Below are 12,046 nucleotides of genomic sequence, written 5' to 3'. Positions count from 1 at the left end.
TTGAGATGTTGGTCAAAGACTATGAGCTTGCATTTAGAAGATGAATAAGTTCTGGGGATCCAATGCACAGCATGATGGTTATAATCAACAATACTGTATTATGTACTTGAAAGTTGCTAAGAGACTAGATCTTAAATGTTCTCACAGCAAAAAAGAAATAATTATGTGACCAGCTGGATGTGTTAGCTAATGCTATAGTGGTAATCATATTGCAATATATAAGTGTACCAAATCAACATACTGTATATCTGAAACGTCCACAATGTTATACATCAATTATATCTCAATAAAGTGACATATTTATAGATAAATGTATACACAATGGTTAAATTTACACACTTCTATCTTCCTGCTCAGTGAGATGAGAAACCCTAGAAGTAATGTAACAATCAAAAAACACAGCTAGCACCCAGATTTGGTTTCTCACACCATTCTCCAATAAAAGAAACTAGGGCTCCTTGAAGAAATGGCTGATTTTAGCAATGGAACAGGAATTGTACATGACTACTTTGGAGTATCTTCTAATCCCAGAAATAAAAAATGTGCTGGTGCATATAAATTGGGTCTATGTGATAGGAATTCAAGAGTCAACTGAAATGGCTCTTACTGATCAAAGCTAGAACAATTCGAGCAACAAAACAAATAAAATAGTGTAAGCTTGTAACTCAAAAGCATGAGTCCTTCCTGATATAAATAAATTACTGAAAAAATAAATAAATAAGAAGAGGCAAATCTCAGTGCAGAATTCCAAATAACTTATATAGATTCTGCACCTTTAAGGAGGTAAAGCATGACTCCCCATTCCTTAAGTATGGGCTGCACATAGTGACTTTCTTCCAAAGAGTACAGAGTGAAAAGAGAGAAAAAATAGTAACTTTACAGTAGAGAACCTGACAAACATTACTTCAAGCCTAGTGATATAGGTCAACATATATTGATAGTATACTTTTGATATGATGAGAACGGCACTTTACCTTTGAGGTCTTCCTCCCCAAAATACATTACTCCAATCTAATTATGAGGAAAAAAATCAGAAAAAAAAAAGGAAATACATTGTACTGAATACCTGACCAGTAATCCTTAAAACTGTCAAGGTCATCAAAAACTAGGGAAGTCTGAAAAACTGTCACAACTCAGAAGAGCCTAAAGAGATATGGTATTTGAGTGTAATGTCGTATCCTGGATGGAATACCATGGAACGGAAAAGAGACAGGAGGGTGGCTCAGTCGGTTAAGCGTCTGACTCTTGGTTTAGGCTCAGGTCATGATCTCACAACTCATAAGTTTGAACCCTACATCAGGCTCTGGGCTGACAATGCAGAACCTGTTTGGATTCTCTGTCTCCCTCTGTCTCTGCCTCTTTCTTTCTCTCTCTCTCTTTCTGTTTCAAAAATAAATAATTTTTTTTTAAAAAGGAAACGAGACATGAGGGAAAAACTGAGAAAAATTGAACAAAGTAGGGACTTCAATAATGTATCAATATTGGTTCATTAACTGTGCAAAATGTACCATGCTAATTTAAGATGCTAATAATAGGGGAAACTGGGTGTGCAGTAAATGAGAAGTCTTTGTACTATCTTTGCAATAATTCTGTAAATCTAAAACTGTTCTAACAAAAAAAGTTTATTCAAAACAAATTATATATATAGTCAAAGGGAGATATTTAGTGTAAATATCTTATAATGTGATAAAACTATAACTGAGTTATATATCCTTGGAGCACAAAAGTAATAGTAATTGAGTTTTCAGAGGAACAGAAGAGTCAGGGAGAGTTCAATAGAAGTGGCTCTTCAGCTGGATTCATTTCATTCATTCTTTTCCTAATTGCTGGAGATATAACAGTGAACAGCACAGACATGATCCTGCTTTCTTGACGCTTATACTATAGTTGGGAGTGACTCAAATAAACGTAAGCAAAAAATTAAACACTGTCTTTAGTTATGAAAAAGGAGGGAGGGCAAAAACAAAGGAAACATTGCAAAGGCACAGATATGTAAAGGCACTTCATGTTTTAGGGACACAGAACCCATCATAAATGGTTCCAATATAAGCAGGGTTGGGACTAAAGTATGCTGAGTGAAACACCCAAAGCACAAAAATTTAAGGAGACATTCGCTCTTAGATTTATGCCCTAGGTACATCACTCACCCTAGTCCCACCTTTGAACACAAAGTTTGCAATGCGGAGTTGGGAGAAATTATTCAAGAGACCAGACTGGGCCATATTGTATAGGGTCTTGCATGCATTAATAAGAAGTTGAGGCTTGAGCTTGCAAGTGGTGGGGAATCAGGAGGATTTTAGAGTGAAAACTGGTCATATCTGCTTTAGAAAGGTCACTTTACAAACTGTGGACAAAACGAGTGGGTCCAGTGCAAAACAGGAGACCAGGTGGCCATTAAGAGGACGACTGGTTTTCTTATATGGAACATTTGTGTCTATTTTTGAGGGGTGAGGGGTAGAAGATAGTGGAGAGGAAAACATCCAAGAACTGAACTGGGTGAGCTCCATGAGGACAAGAACAGTTACTGTTTCATTCTCAGTTGTAAATCCCAGTACCTTGGACAGTGCATGGAAGGTAGGAATTGTTTAATAACTATTTGTAAATGGATAGATGAGTAAGTGGAAAATATAGAAACAGCGTCTTTCAGGACCTGGAAGAGAAGAGATTTTAGGGTAGGAATTTGTCTTCTAAAAGAGAAGGGCACCTTTTTCTTGGAAGGAGAAGCTAACAGAAAAGTGATAACTCTTCTTCCAATAGAGTTCCACTTTGAAGACTGATGTGATGCCTGTAGTACCCTTAGGGGACATAGAGGACAGTGATAAAATTGAAGATTGCAAGACAGTGAGGCAAAATATCCATGGCCTTTAGACAGCAGTAGGGTGACTTGTAAGTAATGACCACAGAAAGACAGACATGGCCTGTGTTTCTCATGGGTCAGGAAAGCTTCCAACCTGTTGAACTGTTGTAATTTTCACAGAAGTTAAAGCAGCTATACCTATAAATCTCCAATATCACCCCCCATACACATGTGTGTGTGCACGCACATGCACGCGCACGCACACACACACACACACACACACACACACACGGGAACCAGAGTCTTCTTATAATGGTAAAGAACACATTTTCCTGAGGATTATTAATGCCAAGTTTGAATAAAGGCGATTGAATAGTGCAACTCAAAAAGTTACTTATTCTATCCAGGGAAAATAATCAAACAGAACTAATCAGCTACAGTAGGACTAACAATTTTAAAATAACTTCATTTTTATGGGAAAAAGAAACATGATGAATCACCTGGTACTCCCAAAGGATATATTGTTGTATCCTCAAGAGTACTCAGATACTCTGGGATGAAACAATACTGGCCAGACCAAAAGTTAGGCTGAGGAGTTGGTCCTTGGACATAGTCATATCAAGCTATTAAGAGGTTGTTGGGGTCATTTGGGAGCCATCCTCTGTCTTTCAAGTTAATGTCAGGGCTAACCCAAATCTTTCCCGTCCTTTATAACTGTCCTACACTGGAAAGTTGGTGTCTGAAGTTGGTTGTAAGTCATTTTATAGACTGTCCAAAATACATCCTCCAGCAGGATGTTAATAGATGTGCCATGAAAAATAGGTTCTCTGGTCAAATGAGTATGGAAAATGCTGGGCTACGTACAGTGAAACTGTATGCTTTATTGTAATATGTTTTGAACCCTTTAATATAGTAAATGGGTACTATAATTACCCAAGATGGGATAAAGTTTGCAGTGTTCCCGGGTATTTAACCTGGAACACCTGACTAGTGTTTCACAGACCACCATTTGGAATACATAGTTCTAAAGCATATTTCTGAAAGTCCATTGTTAAAAGGCAAATAGAATACTTGGGGAAAATAATGTACTATTAGCACCCACTTTTATATTTGATAGCAACATGTCCCTGGAGCGATAAAGTATCAGAAATGCACATTGCTCTCAGAGAGTTCACAGTCTACAGATGAGACACAAGAAATAATAAAATATACAATAAATATTATATTAAGAAATTACATATGTTATAAGATGGTGTGTTGTTTTTGGATGTGAGGGCAGCAGTGAAAATGAAAAGAAATTTGGGATATAGTTTAAAGCCAAGATCAATAGTACCCGTAATGGATTGGAGGATGTAGGGTGAAGGAAAGGAGAAAGTTAAAAAATGACCCCAAGGTGTTTGATTTTACATGTACATGGATGGTGATGCCACTAACTGTGACATAGAATGCAAAAAAAGGAGTGGGTTGTGGGAAGATGAGTTTAACCTGTGGGATTTCCTAAAGACAGTTATTCTCAGGATCACCTTACATGACTGTTATTACTCTCTCCACTCTGCTACATGGTAAAGTGAAGAACCAGTTCTCATGAGAGATGTCACGCTAAAGAGTCTGTCTAAATCATTTATCCTCTCACTTATTCCTATGGTAGCTTAATTGATTAACTGAAATACCAGACATAGCCTACAGCAGTTGAGATTTCACAGACAGAACAGAGCTATTTCACAGAATAAGGTTGTTTCTGATCAAATACAGGAGATAACCAGATTAATAGATTAAGATTATTAAAATTTATAATATTTTGACACTAAAGGGGTGAAAATATAGCAAATTATATATAATTTTAATTTTTTCCATCTACCCAATCAATATTTATTGGTGTGTCTAGTAATTGGCAATTTCAATAGTGAATTATACAAAGATGAACCAGTCAAAGCTCTTTATATTAAATTGTTTGGTCTTGGGGTACGTGTGTGTCATAAAAATGTAAAATTAAGTGTAATAAAGTTTTAGAAGTTTTGTGATAGAAGGCCATATCGAACTTAGTAAGAAAATAATGGTGGAAGTATTCCATACTAGTGGAGGGTGGGCAAACACTTGACACTCGAACTCATTCTTGCAAAATGGAAAAGATATTTTCCAAGTGGACAAAAGGGTGAAATAGAATACAAATATGACATTTCAGGAAAAAATATTACTACAAAGACTTGGAAATTTCAAATGTATCTTGCAGGTAATAAAAATCAATTTAAGGGTTTTATGCAGAGAAGTAATGTCACATTTATGATTTATAAGGATAACCCTGGCAGTTACATGGAGGGCAAATTAGAGAGAGCAAGACTCTTCCTGAGGGCAAGAAAGCCAATTAAAATATTCTGGAAGAGTTCAAACAGAAGATAATGCAGCAGTATCCATGGGGATGAAGAGAAGATACATCAAAGACATGTCAAAAAGGTAGAGTCAAAAAAGCTATTGACTTTCTATATGTGCAATAGACACTAAGAATAGAGTCTAAAGATAATACTCTAAGTTTTTTCTACACAAACTTAATGGTACAATTTTACTTATTTTAGCAACAAACATTTAAATTGAAAAGAAAACTTAGTAACATTGTGATACAGTTCTGTGTCCACTTAGCTAAACTATAGTCTCCAATCATTCAAACACTAATCTAGATGTTGCTGTGAATGTACTTTGTAGATATGATAATGTATAATCAGTTGACTTAAAGTAAAGAAGAGTATCCTAAATACGAGTAGGCATGACTGATTCCACTGAAAGGCCATAAGAGCAGAACTGAGATTTCTCTGAAGAAGATATTCTGTCTCTAGTCTGAAACTTCAGCTGGTACTGAAAGGTTACAGTCTTCCTGTCAGTCTGCTGTATAGATTACAGACCTGCCTAGCCCCCACATTCATATACTTGTGGTTCCATTTCTCTAGTGGAATGCTGACTGATACAGATATTTCTAGAAATACATCTGATGCCAGATACAAAAGATCTTTATACTGAAATTTAAAATCACATTTTGAGAAAAATTCTAAAGACATAAATAAATGGAGAGATAGAATGCATTGTGGATCAGAAGACTAAATATTGTTAGGATGTAAAATCTCCCTAACTAATATACAGATTCAACATAATCTTAATGAAAATCCGGTATGTTTTTAGAAAATTTACTAGGTGATCCTGAAATTCATAAGGAAAAACAAAGGGCAGGAATAATGGGGATTTTGTAGAAGAGGAGAAAAGAAGATAAATTTACTACTAGGGAATAATACAAAGACATAGTAATTAAGAAGGTGTAATATTGGCAAAAGGATAAGCAAATTAATTAATGCAACAAAATCTACAGTCCAGAATCAGACCCAGACATATATGATTATGTGATTTATGAAAAGAAGACATTGCAGTACTTTGGAGAAAGAATTGTATGTTTAATAAATACTTCTAGGTCAAGAGAATATCCAAATGAAAAAAAAACTTTGGATAGATTTCTAAAATGATAATTTGAGAAGCACAGAGGCCATCACTACCCCCAGCAAAGCATTACTGGAAATTAATTTTTTAAATGTCTATTTTTATTTATTTATTTATTTATTTATTTATTTATTTATTTAGAGTGTGTGCACAAGTAAGAGAGAGGCAGAGAAAGAGAGGGGAGGAGAGGTAGAGAATTCCAAGCAGGTTCCACACTGTCAGCATGGTTCATGAGATCAAGTCCCACGTTGGGCTCTGTGCTGATAGTGTAGACCCTGCTTGGGAATCTCTCTCCTCCTCTTTCTCTTTCTGCCCCTCCCCTGCTCATGCACACTCTCTTTCTCAAAATAAATACACATTTAAAATTTTTTTAAAAAAGAAAATTATCTAAATCTCAATAACAACAATGAAAGTTTGTGGCATTTGAGCCTTCACATATTTATATCCCCTCCAGCCCAGTGAGATAGAAACTCTTCTCCAGGCATCTGTAGTCAAGAAGATGGGCTCCCTTTCAACCTAGCTCCCAGTATAGGACCACAGTTCTATCCTGAGAGGGGCTGACAGACAGCATCACTTATCACCCCAAGTTCCATATTTCAGAAATTCTATTCTAGGCAGTTACAGTGAATTAGCCTTCCTTCCCTCCACCAGTCTCTACTCATAGAATGGAAGCTCTATTCCAAGCATGGCAGGAAGAGTATATTTGACCCTGAACAAACCTGACCCAACTCCCTAGAAGGGTAGAGGTTACACACTAATAGGGTCAAGCAGAGAGGATCAGGAACCTCTCTGCTTCATGCCCAGAGCTCTGCTCCTCAAGCTGGGGCAAAATTCTAGGAGAAACATGCACCTGTCCCTACTCCTTGCATCCTTGCATTGACACATAAGTTCTTCCAGGGGAAAAGACAGACACAAGAACAAAAACGCCACAGATCATATTAAGGGGACTGACTTTATTTTAAAGAGTGTGGAGAAGTTCAAGCACAAGGGCATTGTTGAAAAAAGTTCAAATTTTACTGGTGACCAATTAAGAGAAAACTGGTAGCTCTGATACTTACAACAACAAGCTAAAAGGTGGACCAACTAGAAGTTTATCAAAGAGAACCAGGAAAAGATACAAGAAGAATCCCCTTTAGATCCTATAGCATGAGATTAGCTGTGGATTTTAATAGATGCCCTTTATCAGATCTAAAGACTTTCCTTCTATTCACTGCTTGTCAAGTGTTTTCCTTATGAATAGGTGTTGAATTTTGTCAAATGTTTTTTCAGCAACTATGGACATGGTTATGTGGTTTTATCCTTTATTCAATTAATATACTGTATTATACTGATGGATTTTTGTATGTTACACAAAGCTAGAATTCCTGGAACAAATTCCACCTGATAATAATGTATAATCCTGTTTATATTACTATATTCACTTTGCTAGTATTTTGTTGAGGATTGTTGGTCTATATTCATAAGGAATATTGATCTATAGTTTTATTTTCTTATATTGTCTTTCTCTGATTTTGGTATCAAGGTAATACTGGCTTCTGGCTTCAAATAATTAGTTGGGAGTGTCTTTCTATTTTATTTTTTGAAAGAGTTTATAAACTGTATTATTTAAAATTTCCAGGTTTCAACAAAAAATTACAAGGCATACAAAGAAACAAGAAATTATGGCTTACAAAAAAAATTAAGAGAAGCTGTCCTTGAGGAAGCACAGACATGAAACTTCCTAGACAAACATTTTAAATCAAATGTCTTAAATATGCCACTTTTAACAATGAATAAACATCTAGAAAGATCAATGAGGAAATAGAGGATTTAAACAACATTATAAACTAACTATATATCTATAGAACACTGCAGCCATCAAAAAACAGAATACACATCCTTTTAATGTGACAGGGAACATTTTATATGATAAAACATATGCTAGGTCATAAAACTAGGCTCAAAAATTTTTTAAGTTTGAAATGTTACAAAGGTTCTTCTCTGGAAACAATGGAATCAAACTAGAAATCAGTAACAGAAGGAAAACTAGAAAATTTAAATATGTGTGGAAATGAAATAACCCACTCTTAGCCAATTGGTCAAAGAAGAAATCAAAACAGAAATTAGAAAGTACTTTTAGATAAATGAATATAAAGACACAACATACCAAAATTTATGATAAGCAGTCTCAGAAGAAACTGTTTAACTGCAAATCCCTACATTTAAAATGAAGGAATTCAAATACCTTTTCACTTTAAGGAACTAGAAACATAAGTGAAAATTAAACAAAAGTTGGAAGAAGGAAATAATAAATACTAAAGCAGAGATAAACTAGAGAATATAAAAAACAATAGGTAACAAAACCAACAGCTGGTATTTTGAAAAGATCAACAAAATTGACAAAACTTTAGCTAGCCTGAGAAAAAGGAAGACACAAATGACTATAATCAGTAATGAAAGTGGACATCACTAATCATATTACAGAAATAAAAGACTTTAAGAGTATAAATTAACAACTATAAAATAACAAATTAAATAACTTAGATAAAACGGAAAAATTTCCTAGAAACACACAAACTACCAAAACTGACTCAAGAAGAAAAATAGAAAATCTGAACGGACCTACAAGTAAAGAGATTGAGTCAATAATCAAATGTTTCCCTAAAAAAAGAAAACCCATGACCAGATGACTTTACGTTTGAACAGTATGGAGGTTCTGCAAAAAATAAAAATAAAAATATCATATGATCCAGTAATTCCACTACTGGGCATTTACCCAAAGGAAACAAAAACACTGATTCAAAAAGACATCAAACCCCATAAGTGTATTGCAGCATTATTTGTAATAGCCAAGATATGGAGGCAACATAAGTGTCCACTGATAGATTAATGGGTAAAGAAAATGTGATATATACCTACAAAGGAATATTACTCAGTTATTTAAAAAATGAAATCTTACCATTTGCAACAATATAGATGGATCTGGAGGGGATTATTCTAAGAAAAATAAGACAAAGACAAAGACGGTACAATTTCACTTACGTGTGGAATCTAAAAAACAAAACAAATGAACAAACAAATAAACTGAGACAGAATCATAAATAGACAACAAACTGGTGTCTGCCAGAGGGGAAGGGGCTTGGTGATGATCAAAATAAGTAAAGAGGATTAAGAGGTATAAACTTCCAGTTATAAAATAAATAAGCCACAGGAATGAAAACTACAGCATAGAGAATATGGTCAATAATAACATAATAATGTTGTATGGTGACAGATGGTACACTTATGGTGGTGAGCATAGCATAATGTATAAAATTGTCGAATCACTATGTTGCACACCTTAAACTAATATACCATTGCATATCAAGTATAGGTCAATAAAAATAATTTATTTAAAAAAATAAAGAAGAATCAATACCACTATTTCTCAAACTATTCCAAAACATAAAATAGTAGAGCACACTTCCTAACTTATTTTATAAAACCAGCATTAGCCTGATTCCTAATCCAGACAAAGACATTACAAGATAATAAAACTACATACCAACATTCCTGATGAATATAGATGCAAAACTCCTCAACAAAATACAGGTAAAATGAATTGGCCACATTTTAAACAGAGTATACACGATGATAAAGTGGGATTTATCAGTAATGCAAGGGTGGTTCAACACATGAAAAACAGCCAATGTAATACACCACATTAATAGATTAAAAGAAGAAAAACACATTATTTCAATTGATGCAGAAAAACATCTGACAAAATCCAGCATAAAAGCTACTACACTTTAGATTATAATGTAAAAATTCACAAAAGACCATTGCTCCTACCCTATGAACGAGACCAAGCTGTAAACCTTACAAAAGGATGGTGTTTTTCCAATACCATCAAAAAGTTGAGGCTGCAAAGTAACAAAAATGAACTATTTTCCAGAAAATGATAAGCCATTCCTGAGAGACCCATGACCATTTCATCCCTAGAAAAATGTTGTGGATAGGGGTAAAAAGAAATCTGCTAAACTTCCTAAAGAAACGTTAAATATCCCATATTGATCAGTGTGACATTTTAGATTCCCAAGGAGTCTCGTTCAATCAGTTAATTTGTACCTACTCACCAACTACTTCCTAGAGTCTTCCTAAATGCATGGAGGTAATACAGTAAAATCTGGTAACAGGGTTGAAGCTGACAGAGATATCTCACCCCAAGTTGTGTTGTACAGAAGAGCTGAGAGAAACTGTTAATGAATCACTGCAGGTCTTCTATGAGTACAAGTCAGAGGCTGATGAAAGCTAATAATAATTGAAAGATATGTCTCCACAACACTCCAAATCTTGAACTCCTACAAGATAGCAGCTAAAATTGTCATATGAAGACTGGGGGCAGGGCATCAATGTGATGTAATATTTCCTGAAGCACAAAAAAACAGAGGTAGCACTGGAGAGCTAAGAAAACTTATCAGAGAACTAAAGAGTTGTCCAAGTTCTGAAACAGACAAATCTTCTGTAGGTCTTGAAGTGGGCAGCAAGTTGTAGAGCACAAAAAAATGTTTGCAGTCCCATCTGTGCTCAGATCCTAAGCTCTGGTATAGGTGAAACCTGCACACAAATTTTTATAACAGCTTTGTTCATAATTGTCAAAATGTGGAAGCAACCAAAATGCCCTTCAGGAAGCAAAGAGATAAACAAATTGTATTACATCTATACTATGGAATGTTAAACAGTGTTAAAAAGAAATGGGCTATCCAGCCACAAAAAGACATAGAAGAAACTTAAATGTGCATAACTAACTTAATGAAGCTAATCTGAAAAAGCTATATACCATATGATTCCAAATATGTGACATTCTGAAAGCAAATATATGGAGACAGTAAAAAGATCAGCAGTCGACAGGAGTTCTGTAGGAGGGAGGAAGGGATGAATAAGTGAGGCATTACAACAGGGGATTTTTAGGGCAATAAAACTATTATTCTGCATGGTACTATAATGATGAATATTTGTCATTATGTATTTGCAAAAATGCATATAATTTACAACACAAAGAGTGAAACTTCATGTAAACTATGGACTTTATTTAATAATAACGCATCAGTATTGGATCATCAATTGTAACAAATGTACCACAGTAATGCAAGATATTAATTATAAGGGAAATGGGGAATGGCATGAGGGATAAGTGGAATCTCTGTACTTTTCACTCAAGTTTTCTTATAAACTTCAAATTATAAAAAGAAAACATAAAGACTATCAATTAAAAACATTTAAAATGCAGTGAAAGTAGTTCTTAGAAGGAAATTGAGAGCTGTAAAATGCAGAATGAAAAAGAAGAAAAATCTCAAATGAACAACCTAATCTTCCACCTTCAGACACTAGGATTAGAGCAGAAATTAGTTATTAATATAAAACAAAACCAAAATTTCATTCTTTGTAAAGATCAACAAAATTGACAAACATTTAGCCAGAATGACCAAGAAAAAAAGGGAGAAGACTCAAATTACTAAAGAACAAATGAGGGGATATTACTACCAACCTTACATAAACAAAAGGGATTATAAGAGAATACTATGAACAGTTGTATGCCAACAAAATAGATAAATAAGATAAAATAGACAAATAGCTAGAAAAGCAAACTATTGAAAATAACAATAAGAAATAGAAAATATGTTTATATAAATAATAGGTAAAGAGATTGAATTAGTGACAAATAACTTCTTATAAATAAAAACCCAAGACTAAATGGTTTCACTGGTGAATGCCATCAAACTTCTTTAAAGTTAAAAAAATCTTTTTTTAAAG

This window comes from Panthera pardus, unplaced genomic scaffold (assembly GCF_024362965.1).
Source record: "Panthera pardus isolate Hobbes unplaced genomic scaffold, ASM2436296v1 HiC_scaffold_27, whole genome shotgun sequence".
Classification (NCBI taxonomy): domain Eukaryota; kingdom Metazoa; phylum Chordata; class Mammalia; order Carnivora; family Felidae; genus Panthera; species Panthera pardus.
The sequence above is the reverse complement of the archived record's forward strand: the minus strand, read 5'-3'. Positions refer to the sequence as shown.